At 39.4% G+C, this 15507-nt stretch overlaps 1 protein-coding gene across 3 annotated transcripts in view; it reads left to right on the top strand.

Moving 5' to 3' along the window:
• VEPH1 (ventricular zone expressed PH domain-containing 1) overlaps nucleotides 1-15507 on the top strand; it is a 236175-nt gene that overhangs the window by 106788 nt on the left and 113880 nt on the right. The window lies entirely within an intron of this gene.

Genomic DNA, 15507 nt, shown 5'->3' with positions numbered 1-15507 from the left:
TGGCAATTATTAAAAAGTCAAGAAACAGCAGATGCTGGCAAGACTATAGAGAAATAGGAACACTTTTATACTATTGGTGGGAATGTAAATTAGTTCATCCATTGTAGAAGACAGGGTGGTGATTCATTAAAGACCTAGAGGCAGAGAAATACCATTTGACCCAGCAATCCCGTTACTGGGTATATAAAGAAAGGAATATAAATAATTCTGTTATAAAGATACATGCATGAGTATGTTCACTGCAGCACTATCCACAATAGCAAAGACAAGGAATCTACCCAAATGCCAATAAATGATAGACTGGATAAAGAAAATGTGGTACATATACACCATGGAATACTATGCAGCCATAAAAAGGAATGAGATCATGTCCTTTGCAGGGACATGGATGGAGCTGGAAGCCGTTATCCTCAGCAAACTAAAACAGGAACAGAAAATCAAACACCACATGTTCTCACTTATAAGTGGGAGCTGAACAATGAGAACACATGGATACAGGGAGGGGAACAACACACACTGGGGCCTGCAGTGGGGGTGTGGCAAGGGAGAGCATGAGGAAGAATAGATAATGCATGTTGGGCTTAATACCTAGGTGATGGGTTGATAGGTGCGGCCAAACACTATGGCACACATTTACCTATGTAACAAACCTGCACATCCTGCACATGTATCCCGGAACTTAAAATAAAATTAAATTAAAAAGAAAAGAAAATTGGTGACACAGAGAAGGAAACAACAAACACTGGGGTTTACTTGAGGCGGGAGGGTGGGAACAGGGAGAGGAGCAGAAAAGACAACTATTGGGTACTGGGCTTAATACCTGGGTGATGAAATAATATGTACAACAAACCCCAATGATACGTGTTTACCTATGTAACAAACCTTCACTTGCACCCCCAAACCTAAAATAAAAGTTAATAAAACAAAAAGAAAATTGGTGACAAAGAAATTTTTGGGAAGAGGTATGTGGATGGACCTCTCTGAGTGACCAAAAACTGTGAAAATATTTGTGTCCTCTGTGTGCGCTCAGTAAAGGGTGACCTTGGCAAGGAGGATTTTAATTATCAAGTGGATATGATGACCCACTCTGTTGACACCACTCAGGCTCTTTCCCCAACCACTCCTGTCATCGCCCAATGGGCTTATGAACACAGTGGCCATGGTGTCAGAGAAGGAGGTTATTCATGGGCTCAGCATCATCTACTTCCATTCACAAAGGCTGACCTAGCTACTGCCATCACTGACTGCCAATCTGCCTGCAGCAGAGACCAACAATGAGTCCTCTATATGGCACTATTCCTTGGGGTGTTCGGCCAGCTACCTGTGGCAGTTTGATTACATTGGACCACTTCCATTATGGAAGGGACAGGGTTTGTTCTTACCGGGATACTCTTACTCAGGATATGGATTTGCCTCTCCTACATGCAATGCTTCCGCCGAGACTACCATCCATGGACTTGCAGAACTGCCTTGTCGACTGCCGTGGTATTACACATAGCATTGCTTTTCACCAAGGAACTCACTCTACAGACAGAAATGTAGCAATGCATTCATGATCATGGTATTCACTGGTCTTACCACGCTCCCCTTGATCCTGAGGCAGCTGGCTTGAGAGAACAATAGAATGGCTTTTTGAAGTCGTAATTACAATGCCAACCAGGTGACAATACTTTGCAGAACTGGGGAAAAGTTCTCCAGAAGGCTGTATACGCTCTGAATCAGCATCTAGTATGTGGTACTGTTTCTCCCATAGGTAGGATTCACAGATCCAGGAATCAAGGGGTGGAAGTAGAAGTGACACCACTCACAATTATCCCTAGTGACCCACTAGCACCATTTTTGTTTCATATTCCCATGACATTATGTTCTGCCGGCCTAGAGGCCTTAGTTTCAGAGTGAGGTATGCTGCTCTCAAGATAGTAAGTTCTCATGACAGCTGGTTGTTTAAGTGTGTGGCACCTTCCCACCCTTGCTCCACTTTCACCACATGATCTACCTATTCCTGCTTTGCCTTCTACCATGAGTAAAAGCTCCCTGAGGCTTCCCACAGAAGCAGCTTGCAGAACTATGCTTTCTGAACAGCCTGCAGAACCATGAACCAATTAAACCTCTTTTCTTATAAATTACCCAGTCTGAGGTATTCTTTATAGCAATGCAAGAATGGACTAACACTCTATGAGTGTTAGTGTCTATGAGTCAGATACTGTGATTAACTCCTTTTAATAAACTGAGCCATGCAAGGTTAAATAACTTGCCCAAGGTCCATGTCTAGTTAGCTACAGCGCCGGATTCAAACTTAGGAAAAAGCTTCTGAACTCACTTTATAAACAACCATATTATTGCACTTGCCTGCTCAGACAAACAAGGCACAGCTAGGAAGGCTTTACATGGTACTACTACCTTTTCATTCCTCGAAGGTAAAATTTGCCATGTAAATGTTTGTCCAGAGAAAATCTTTCACATATATTGACATTTTGAACAGTCAACACTTTCCTTGGTGGTCCCTTACTCATCAATTCTACTTTGCATGCAGTAAGAAAGCCTGTTGAAACCCAAATGCCTGATCACATCTCTGGGATGCAGAAACTGAACCCATCGCTCAGATAGACCAGCTGAATCCAACAGAAGGGTGGTACTAGCAGGGTTTTAGTAGCTTTGTTTCAGTTGTGATTCTGGATTTTCTAAAGTGGCTCTAAACCACCAGCCAATGAGAGTATTTGAGATTTTATTTTAAGGCTTAATATCTCAAGCTCTGAACAAACAACAAAACAGGACATAACTAAAGTCTTCCAATAGAATAGGACAATCATATACCAGCAGTAGATAGAAATATACCTCCTCCAGAGTGATGACCACTGGTTAAAAAATGGCTTTTAAAACCTGATACTGGTTTCTCTGCAAGGGAAGTATGTAGAAGAAGAAAGAGGGGTGGGGCAGGAAGGGGCTCACAGATGCTGCCAATGTTATTGATAATTTCCTGTTACATTACATATATTTATATACATTCTTTCATATGTAGTGTATATTCCATAATGTCAAAGAAAAATACAATCATCGAATATTTGCTATGTGCCAAATAGTATGCCAAATATGTATCTTTATAATAAAACATTCAGGCTGTACTAAGAAACTCATTTTTAAATTCACTGATATTTCTGGCATCATTAGATCATATTAAAAATAATGCTAATAATAACAATTCATTGATACCATTGTTTTATCACCTACTCTATGCTAGATACTTTACAATTATGTTTTCATTGTTCCTCACAACATCGTGAAGTAGTTGTGTCAGCTAAGATAAATTTGGTAATAGCATATCCAACTAAAGCTGATTCAGAAGAAAAATATTTATTATCTCCTATAACAAGAAGCCTAGAAAATATGGTGGGTCCCCGGTTTGTTCAGAACTTCCACAACATCATCAAGAACCCTTGATAAGCTTCTTTCCATTCTCTTTCTACCATCATCAGTATATTTGAATTGGCTCCATAAACATACCCCTCACACTTGAAAAGATAGCTGCCCAGATCCAGGTAGTGCATATAGGTACAAAAATGTCTGGTTAAGGAATAGGGATGTGTTCTTCCATCTCTTTTTATCTGGGAGGAAAACATTTTTCAGTAGTCTTCTACCCTAGAAAACTTCACATCAGGTCCAGTTGCCCAGATTAAATCACATACCCATGCCCTAGTTTAAAAGGAGCCTGAGAAATAGAATAGCTGTTTTCACTTTATAGCAGGCTGGGGGTTCTACTAATAAGAAAGAAGGGGATACGGTGAGATACAATTAGTGATAGGCAATCAAAAGTATCTGCCACTGAACTCTTAGCTCCAATCTACAGATGAAGCTTAGGCTCAAACTGGTTAAATAAGATGCTGTGCCTTTTAAATGGTGCATTTAGACAAGACTGTCCAGTCCACAGCCTGTAGGCCACATGAGGCCCAGGACAGCTTTGAATGCAGCCCAACACAAATCCATAAACTTTCTTAAAACATTATGAGATTTGTTTGTGATTTGTTTTTTCAGCTCATCAGCTGTTGTTAGTGCTAGTGTAGTTTATGTGTGGCCCAAGACAATTATTCTTCTGATGTGGTCCAGGGAAGCCAAATGATTGTATACCCCTGATGTAGACCATTGATCTAGTTTGGCTGTGTCACCACCCAGCTCTTATATTGAATTCCCACATGTTGTGGGAGGGGCCTGGTGGGAGGTAATTGAATCATGGAGGCATATCTTTCCCATGCTGTTCTCATGACAGTGAATAAGTCTCATGAGATCTGATGGTTTTAAAAAGAGGAATTCCCCTACATACATGCTCTCTGTTTTCCTGCTGCCATCCATGTAAGACATGACTTGCTCCTTCTGCCATGATTGTGAAAATGGACTAATACAACCATTTACATTCAAGGTTGATATTGATATGTGAGGTTTTCATACTATCATGAAGTTGTTAGCTAGTTGCTTTGTAGTTTCTATTGTGCGGTTGCAGGCTATGTACTTAAGTGTGTTTCTGCTTTAGCAGGTATCATTCTTTTGTTTCATGTTTAGAACTCCCTTAAGGATCTCTTCTAAGGCTGATCTAGTGTTAACAAATTCTCTTACAGCTTCCTTGTCTGGACAATATTTTATTTCTCCTTCACTTATGAAACTTTAGTATGGTGGGGCATGAAATTCTCGGTTGAAATTTCTTTTCTTTAAGAGTGCTAAAATAGGCCTCCAATCTCCTTGCTTGTAAGATTTCTGTTAAGAAGTCTGTTAGCCTGATGGGATTCCCTTTGTATGTGATCTGCCCTTTTTCTCTAGCTGCCTTTTATATATTTTTGTTTAGCGTTGACTTTGGGCAATCTGGTGGTTACATCCCTTGATGATATTCATTTTGTATGGTATCTCACAGGTGTTCTCTGCATTTCTTATGTCTAGATGCCTACCTTTCTAGCAAGATTAGGAAAGTTTTTGTGAATTATTCCCTCAAATATATTTTCCAGATGTTTTACTTTTTCTCCTTCTTTATCAGGAATACCTGATTGGTATGTCACTTTACATAATCCCAAAGACTCTGGCCTGAGACTAAAATGTCTGCGCAGCCATGCCACTGGTTCACGAAAGAATGGCTGACTTTATATGTACCTGGATTAAAGATGGCATCCCACTGTCAGTGCCAGGTCTGGGAAAGTACAGTTTTTCCCATTGTCTTTCCTTCAGAATATCTCCAAGAGCCTCTCCCCAAGTTAACTCTAGGGCTTGAAAGAAACAAACTGCTTTCCCTCAGCCTGGGTGGCTTGGATCCCAGTGGAAAGGTGAGTCACAAAGGAGGCTCTCTGCCTCTCTCATGTACTGATGACACAGGATTCTTCTGGTGCTGCTTTGCCAGATGAAAACCTCTATGGCCAGTGGCACCTCTGCCCAAGTTTTGCTTGTGACCATTGGGCTGGCTCTGCCCACTCAGCCTGGCAAGCTGTACTTGGCTCACACTACTGGCCCAGACCCCATATCCACCACGGGTGAGCCAGGTGTGGAATGGCAAGGGATGTGTGAGAGAGATTACAAGATCCAGCCACAGCAAGCCAGGTGCACTGGCTGCTGCAGCAGGCAGCTCCAGGCATCAGCAGATGTGCAAGCTCCATGCAAGCCTGTAGCTGGACCAGGCATGCCTCAAGCAGCTTCTGCTTTGGGCACTGGTGTCTGGAGAAGAGGAATGTGGTGGTGCCCAAAAACTTGGAGATGCCGATGCCAACAACCGTGAAGCCGTTACATGGTTCAGCTTGTCAGGGGGTGTTACAGCATGTCACAGCTCTGACTCAGGGAGTCCTGAGGTCTGGGCCTCCAGAAGGGTCACAGCTCTTCTCCCCTAGTCTGGCAAATGGGAGCATATCACCACCTACAGCTTGGTGGGCTGGCCAGAAACATGTTTCAGCTTGTTCATATTACAGCTCATTCAGTCCTTCTTCCCTGCTCCAGCCCACGGCTTCTGAACTGGCCAGGCCCCGCCATTGGTTTCTGTCACATGGGGTGGCCACCTGGCACTGGCAGAGGCCAGGAGGGTTGCATTATTACAGCTCCTTTTGTACTTGCTGTTCAGTGGTCCTGGTTTTTTGTCTCACATCCAAGAAGAATGAGGTTAGGTGGACACCTTGAGAGTGAGCAGGGCAGAGGAGAGTTTTAATGAGTGACAGAACACTTCTTCACATGAGAGGGAAACCCAAAGTGGGTGGCCCCTACCCAAAGGTGGGTAGTCTCAATGTTTGGCTGAGTCTGGGGTTCTTATGGGCTCTGAATAAGGGAGTGCATGCTGATTGGTCCATGGGTGGGCCTGGAAAAATCACCATTTGATTTGCTAAAAGGTATCAAGAAAGTTCTCACTCTGGTTGTGGATTCCACCCAGAACTGGCAGCCCAGTTTTCAGGCTTCAAGCTGCCTTTGGCTTGGGTTTCACCAGGGACCTACCCCTTTCTGTCTAGGAATTTGTCTGTCTCCTGCTGCTATCAGTAGGGCTTCACTCACTTTTATCTGCCAAATGCTGTCATGGGGGCTATATTCCAGCATTTTCCTCTCCAGGATCTGGGGTGTCCTTCACGATTCTGGTGGAGTCCCATTTTCCTTCTTGAATTAAAGCTCACAGAGTTGATCTTTATATACTATCTTGCTATTTGCAAATGTCTGAGGCACTCTGAAAATCCTCTACTCTGCCATCTTAGAAAACAAAACAAAACAAAATGAGGTGCTTTTAAAAACATGGTCACAAATAACCAATTCATGACCAACTCCAAAAATAAAACAAATTTCAGTATCTTATTAACACTACTTCATAAATGTCTTACCAAGCACATCAGGATCCATTTGAAAAAGGATTAGGAGAAAAATTCCTCCTTTGACTTTCTTAAAATTACAATTCTCATTCTATGAGATTGGGATTGGATTCTCATTCTATGGGATTGGAAATTATAATTGTAACCCTAACCCATTGTCTCAAACCAAATCGATCTCTTCTTTTTAAAAATTACATTATTCAAACTTTTTAGTCTTTTATTGGGAGAACCAAGAAAGTAAAAGTATTTCAGCATATGCCGTGCTACCCACACTTCTTATATTCTTCTGTAAGCAACGAGGTTACAAGTGAAAAGCAAATGACTGTCCCCAGTCTTCAATCCACACCTGAGTCAGGTCACATTTACAAAACAATATGTAATGGAGAGAAGAATTAATATGTGGATGGAAAACCATGCTCACATGGATTAGGATGATTAGTAATTTGCTAATGAAAGAAAGCCCAATTAGTGCAAAGGCAATAAGAAAATCTGCCCATGGTAGAAAGAAGGGAAGACAAACTGGAAAATATGCTGAAGACCTAAAATCAAATAAAATTTCACCTGACCTCAGTAAAGCTGACCTTGCATCTCTCTGGGTATGATTGCAATGGTTTCATAGAAATTCATCCCAAAGTTTTTTTCCTTTTGCAGAAGATCCATAAGATCTGAAATTCATCAATGGATCGGTCTAGCTATATACCCATTTCTATCTATCTATCTATCTATCTCTCTCTCTCTCTCTCTCTCTCTCTCTCTCTCTCTCTCTATCCGTCTACTTATCTATTCATCCATCCAGCTCTGTGATTTTATATTTTCAAATTTACCTACTTGCTAAAAATGTCTTTGTAACCCCAAATCAATACTATAGTGCTTTCAAAGTCATTCACAGACGTGCACAGAGTAGCAAAAACTTCAGTTGTCCCCAACTGAAGTTGAACACCGTGATGCCCTGCTTTCTTTGTTCAGCTCTCATACTGTAAACAAGTATCTATTCTTTTCATGGCCTCTTTATTGCCACATTTTTCTTATCTTCATGCTTTTTTGTTCTTGTTTTTGGCGATTTCACTGTTTAAAGTGTCCCCCAAGTGTAGTGCTAAAGTAATCTGTAGTGCTCCTAAGCACAAGAAGACTGTGATATGCCTTACAGAGAAAATACATGTGTTGGATAAGTTTTGTTCAGGCATAAATTACACTGCTATTGGCCATGGGTTCAAATTTAATGAATCAACAGTATATATTAAATATCTTTAAACAGAAACACACATAAAACAATGTTATGTATGAATCAGTTGACAAAAATGTGACCAGAGGCTTGCAGGAAACTAACCGTGAATTTCCTAGAAACAATACTTCAGTATTGTCTAATTCAGGGTTGTAATTTTATGGAACATAGTTACTTGTTATTCCAAAATAACAAGAATCAACATACTATACATACAGTCATCCCTCAATATCTGAGGAGGATTGGTTCCAGAACCCCTGTGGATACCAAAATCCAAGGATACTCAAGTCACTTGTATAGAGTGGCATAGGACTTGCATACAACCTATGCACATGCTGCTGTGTACTTTAAATCATCTCTAGATTATTTATAATACCTAATAACATGCAAATGCTATGTAAATAGTTGTTATTCTATGTTTCTATCTGTATTATTTTTGTTGCTGTATTGTTTTCTATTTTTTTCCAAATATTTTGACCTGCAGTTGGTTGAATCTGTGGATGTAGAACTCTCCAATATGGAGGGCCAACTGTATCTATATAGGGAGGTATATAGAGTGATATATCATCATATTCACCTGCAATATGAGTCTATTGAACAGAGTCCTCTGAGTCGAATTTTCTACCTGCCTACATTCTCCTACATTCAGGTCAACTGTCCTGATTTTCCCATGATTAAGGAGTTTCCCAGGACAAGAGACAAGAGACTTGCAGCGCTAAAACTGGGAAAATCTTGGGGCAAACAAAGAATTGTTCCCCCAATACCAGAGTTTCTCACAGCCAAAGAAGCACTGAGGTGGGAGGAGAGCCCAGTACAAACCCTTCAACTCTTGGTCTGGAGCTAGTAACCCCCCATTAAGAAAGAGACTCTCATGGAATAAATACACTCCCAGGCAGTTAAGCACCACTGGCCACACTTAGGCTTTTGAAGGCTCCTAAGAAAGGCCTGGGTCACTCTGGCAAAGTTCCATTGAGAGAACATTAACAAAAAACTCATTTGCTTTACATTTCTAATGGTCCTTGCAAGTGTATCTTTGATGTGTGTAGAGATTTCAAAGCGTTGAACTATGAAGAAAGATTGTGTTTAAATCAAATAGTATAAAATACAAATGCCCGGGAAATGCAATATTTTCATTCAGGCAACTAATATATCATTTTCTTTTACATTTGTAAAGTGATACAAGACAGTGGAGAGAAAAATGTGGATTATAGGGCCAAATCCACATTTCCTACATCAGCAAATTCTCAAATTTTCAGAGATTTAGGACTCCACATAGACCAGTGATTCTCAACTTTGGCTGCACATTTGAATCATCCAAGGGGTTTAAAAATTCCTATGCCTGAGCTCCACCCATTTCAATAAAATTGAATAGGAATTGGGAAGCAGGAGAGATGTACTTCGCATCAGAATAGTTTTAACAGCTTTGCAGGTGATTCTAACCTGCAGCCAGTGCTGAGAACCACTCACAAGGAGGACAGCATTGAGAAAGAATATCAGGAAACTTCTGTGTTCAGCAGGGAAGAATGAATGCTGTCATCAGCTGGTGATGCCTACCACAGGTGGAGTACAGAAAGGAGGGCTGCAGCCTACAGAGCTGCCCTAAATGGTTTTTATCAAACCTAGTGATGTGGAAACATTCAAACTCTGGAATCAGACGGATCTTGATTTAATATTGGCTCTGCCACTTATGACTATATTATACTTGTACAACTTTAGTGAAGTTACTATCCCTCTTGACATCAGCATCCTCATCTAGATACTCATTTTGCAAGGTCATTGTGAAGATTAAGTGAAAATGCGTATGTCAAGTACCAGACACACAGTAGATGCTTAGTGAATGGAAACTATTGTTGTTATTATCAGACCCCCACATTTTCATGTTTGGCCATTTTTTGAGTTGTGTTCTGTTATTCTGCAAAGAATAACAGAGTAGCTTTATGAAATTGGACTAGTAGTATTATAAAAACAAAATAATAGAAAGTGAAAAAAATGGCCAATGCAATTTTGCAAACATATAATCTAGTTCAGGGGTCAACAAATTACTGCCTGTGGGCCAAATCCAGCCACATCCACCCATTTATTTTTTGCTTTTAGCTCTTTTCCCACAACAAGAGTCCATCTGGCCCACTAAACTGGAAATATTTACTGTCTATTCCTTTAGAGAAAATATTTATTTGACTTCTGATCCTAGTTCATCAATACTCAGTATGGTCCATGGACACCAAGACCCTTTCAGGGGATCTGTAAGGTCAAAGCTATTTTTACAATAATACTAAGACATAATTTACCATTTTCACTGTGTTGACATTTGCATTAATAGAACAAAGCAATGGTGGGTAAAACTGCAAGTGCCTAGGCACAAACCAAGACACAAGACAGTGGCACCAAAGTGTACTCGTAGTCATATTCTTTACCACAACACATTTGCAGGACAAGAAAAAAAGCCAGTTTCACCTTAGTCAGTGTTTCTCAGCTTTGGCAATATTGACATTTTGGACCAAACCACTCTTGGTTGTGTGGTTATCTTGTGCGTTGTGGGGTGTTTGGCCTCTACCCACCAGATACCACTAGCCCTCCCTTTCTCCTAGTCGTGACAAAAGTGTCTCCAGACCTTCTCCAAATGCCCTCTGGGGATGAAAAAAAAATCACTCCTCTCCCTTCCTTTTCCCCACTCCCTCCCCCTGGGAACCATTAAGTTAACCTGATGAAGCAGTAGAAATTATTAATTTTATTAAATCTCAATCCTGAGTACACATCTTCTTAAGTTTCTCTCTGGCTAAATGGGAAGGATGCATTGGCTTGGCACTTATGCTGCTGATTGCAATACAGAAATTCAGTGGTTATCTTAAGAAAAAAAACCCTTGTGTTATTTGCCTATGTGCCAAACTAACCACTTTTTTTTATGGAACAGTTTTTACTTGAAACAATAACTAATGAACAATCTATGATTTTTGTTTGGGGCTATTTGGTAGACATTATACAGGAAATGAATGAAGTGAGCGTTTCATTTCAAGCAAAACTATGGATATTAGTATTTGTTGCCAGAATGAAAACTGAAGTTTTGGAAAATCTATATCACCACTGTAAACTTGAAAGTTTCCAAATACTTAAAAGACTTTTCTGATGAGATCAGTGGTGAAAATAGTGAATGCAATGTTTTATATTATATAATGAAATGTATCAACCTTTGGAAGATATGCCAAACTCAGTAAACCAGTATTTTTCCAAATGACTAATGCTTAATATTTCAAAGTCATGCACAGGCAAAAGATTTAATCAAAGTGCAAGACAGACCAGCGGATTTTAATGTAATAGGATTCAAAGTTAATTAAAGTCACATATCACAACTAACCTTTGAGAAACTACTACTTGGTGAGTTTTGGTGTAGTATCCAAGAAGAATGTTCACAATTATCAAGGCAATTCTGAAAATAGTCCTCCCTTTTCTAACTTCATATCTTTATGAGGCCAGATTTAACAGATCAAGTACAGAAACGTATGAGAATCTAGATATCATCTATTAAGCAGTTACTAAAAAAATTTGCAAAAATATACAGGAATGCAAGTCTTCTCACTAAATGTTTTTGTTTTCGAAAATGTGATTTTTTATGAAAATATACATTTTAAAAATTGCCTATTTTAACTTCCAATATGGCCAATATCAATAGATATAAACCAGATGACAAAAACACTGGGATCTTTGATAATTTTCAAGAGAGTAAAGGGGTCCTAAAACCAAAAGATTTGAGAATTGCTTATCTATTTTGTATTTGCAGAGTATTTATAATATTTATATAACTAAATTAAACATTATTAACAATAAAGATCACATAACTCTGATGATGAATGAGATATAGGAAAAAGGAGTGGAAAAATATGTATGTAGGTCGTTTAGTTTTTTTGGTTTTTTTTTTTTGATGGGAGGAGTTGGCAGTATAGCAAGTGAGGGTCTGGATGTAGAAACAGGGAGGGCATATGTGACCTTGAGCAATTTAGTCTCCTATCTGTGCTTCAGTTTCCTCATTGTTAAAGTGGCAATGATTCCAGTACTTACAGCATTATTTGGAGGATTACATGAGTAAATATCTAAAAAGAATATAGAATAGGCTTGGTGCTTAGAGTAAGTGCCCTGTCTGGGTCAGCTATTTTTGTTTAATAATAAACAATGAATCTGTGTCAGCAGGGATAAGGTCAGACCCACAGTTAAGGCTTACAGGTGCTGACGCTGTCCCCTCGATGAGATGACTGAAAGCAGGAAAATCCAGTCACTAGCCCTCAGAGACAAAATATCATGAAGCTGAGAAAGAACTCAGAATCTCCTAACCCCCTTCCTGCCCTAATATCACACTTTCTAATCCAAAATCACATCTGTTACCCCTGTGAGGTACATGGATGTGCTCCAAGGTTTCAGAGCAAATGATGTGAGGTTGGCTTGGTTTCATACGTTAGTTCCAGAGCAGTTATAATTTTTCTTGTTCCTGCACTGTGATTAATTTTTCCTTCAGCTCAGTTTGGCTGACAGCGATCATTTGGAATTACGTTGATTTCAGCAAAGACCCACACAACAACCTTCACCTTTTAAAAGACACATGCTTTAAAGAAGGGGCTTGCAAATTTTTATAGTGAGAAGGGTTCTTAATGAAACCATGGGGACATCTGTTGCATAAGCAAATGAAATGTTTGTGAAATGGTTTTTAAAAATTCTAATGAAAAATCTACTTCTGAAAGTAAGGAAGTTACCTCAAATTTTAAATTATATCGTAGTAGGACAAACAGTATATAAAATTCAGTTCCTGTATCTTCCTACCACCCTATATCAAGCAGGATAAATTTATGGTCATTGTTTTCCAAGGTTGCTGAGAATGTTAGTTGAGAGTCTGAAACCTTGCCCAATTCGAATTCACCTTCTCTCTGAGATGTGTCCTAACTACACCATTTACCATGGGCTCCCCGTTCTTCATTTTCCTTTGAGGCACATTTCTCCATCTAACACACTATATATTTTACATAGGTATTTTGTTTATTGTCTTTCTGCCGCAATATTGTGGCAGGAATTTTTGTACTTTTTCTTCAGTGATATGTTCCTGACTTCTAGAACGGGGTCTGGCCTATGGTAGGGACCCCCCACATCCAGCTTTTACCTTTAAATCGGGAATAAAAAATGTCCCTTGATGCATTGCATATCATGAATTCATACATGGTGCCTTTGAAGTAATAAATGAGTCTATGTCGCAAAAAAAAACCTGTTGGATCCAAGAGCGTTTAAGTATTGTTCTGCAACCTGGCAATTGTATGAGCCAAAATATGAAACAGGGGCTCCAGGAACATATTCCAAGGGTCTTTCATTTTCATTCATCTAACATTATTCTTTGATGAATAGATGTCTTTAGCTTCAACCAGCTGTCCAGCTCATGAAAGCACAAACGTCTGTCTCACATACCCATACAGGACACTGTGCCTTAGTGGGGTTTAAAAAATAAATAAGGGATTGATGGCAGAAGTACCCCATTTTCCCCAAGAGATGTGTTCCAGTGCAATTGTACATGGAATATTTGAAAATCAAGTACCAAAAATGAGGGAACTTCACTACTTAAATTTGTTCTGTACTAAATATTTATTGTAAAGCACAGAATTCCTTTGTAACAACATGCTTTATAAGGTCATATTTTGATATATAAGGTTTTCTTAAATCAGTAAATTGAGACACACACACACTGGGTGTAGAATCCACAAGCTCAATTTTGTGCCAGGATGATGATTGATGAATGAGAAGTAGCTCCTTTAGAAGACTTGACTGGCACATGTAACCATTAGGAAATTATAAATAAAAAGTGGGGGGGATTGTGTGTTCTTTAAAAGCAAGGGCATCCGTTCATTCACCTTTGTTATCTGGAGTCTCGTAAAAGCATATTATAGGCATGCCATACCTATTTGGTGATTAAATAAAATCATGAGTAAGCAAATGATCAAATGGAATTAAGTACTAAAAAGATTTTTGGCTAGACGCGGTGGTTCACGCCTATAATCCTAGCATTTTGGGAGGCCGAGGCAGGAGGATTACTTGAGCCCAGGAGTTCGATAGCAGCCTGGGCAACATAGTGAGACCCTGAAATAAAAAAGTAGCCGAGTGTGGTGGCACACGGCTGTGGTGCACCTACATAGGAGACTGAGACAGCAGTATAGCTTGAGCCCAGGAGGTCAAGGCTGCAGTGAACCATGATCACACCTCTGCACTGTAGTCTGGTCAAAAAGATACTAAAATAAAAGAAAATTTTAAGATTTTTAAAGAGTCTATAATGCAGTAAAAATTTACACAGAAGGAGTCACTGGAGACAGCCACATGGAAGAGTTGCACCTTGTAGGAAATTAAGGCTTCAAATGCCAGAACAAAGGGTAAATGAGAATTCCTAACAAGGAGAGTAATCTGTGAGCAGCAACCTCCAATATATATTTACTTTTATTTATACGTATGTTCCACTACACTGACAAGAAAAAATTTTAGACATACACAAAAATAAGATTTTAAAAGAAAAGTTAAAGATGAAATAAGTAATATTTTAAATTGTTATTTATTAATGGTATATCATTATTTCTATTGGACGTAAATCTACATTTCAAATAACCTTTTCAATAATTTTGAATATTGAATTTTATGGCTAACTTCCAGCCATATCAGATTGGATCACATTGCCTCAAAATATGGCTAATGAGGAATTTTAATAGGTATAAGAGATGTGTCAGCTAAGCCATTTTCTATTTGCTCATGCCTACATTATTCATATTGTCCTTAATCCTCTGTTCTTTGAAGGAACTTAAATGACTTGTGAAAGTTAGCTTGGTTAAAGCTAGATAATAGAATCTACTCAATCGGCCAAGCACATAAAAACTGTAATACACTGAAAGATGCTTAAAGTTAACAAATCAGCGAGAAAACCTGTGGCAAGGAAATCAACCTAGCACACCAGTGGAATATGCAGCCATCACCTGACAGATGGGTTGAGTGTGCCAGGGTCAAGGCTGACTTTGAGACCATGGACCACACCTGCCTCATGCAGGTGGAGTTAGCAGTTCACATAGTTGTGAAAGGTGCATGTGTGGGGTCTGATCATTTATGATGGTTGAGAGACTTTGAGCTGGAAAGATAGGTTAATGAGAATATTTGCATATTAGTCTGTCCTGGAAATCAGGAACAAATTAAAAACCTCAAAGAAGCAGATTCAGAGGAACTATGAATGAAACCTATTATTCAACTTGAGCTAGCTCCCTGAGTGTCAGCTCCCTATAGAATTATCATCTGCTGCTCATGGGACTCTGAATTTTTTTTTTTTTTTTTTTTTTTTTGGAGACGGAGTCTAGCTCTGTTGCCCAGGCTGGAGTGCAGTGGCACTATCTTGGCTCACTGCACCCTATGCCTCCTGGGTTCAAGCAATTCTCATGCCTCAGCCTCCTGAGTAGCTGGGATTATAGGCATGTGCCA

The sequence above is a fragment of the Colobus angolensis genome, unplaced genomic scaffold (assembly GCF_000951035.1).
Source record: "Colobus angolensis palliatus isolate OR3802 unplaced genomic scaffold, Cang.pa_1.0 Scaffold48, whole genome shotgun sequence".
NCBI lineage: Eukaryota > Metazoa > Chordata > Mammalia > Primates > Cercopithecidae > Colobus > Colobus angolensis.
This window is presented reverse-complemented; position numbering and strand designations above follow the sequence as displayed.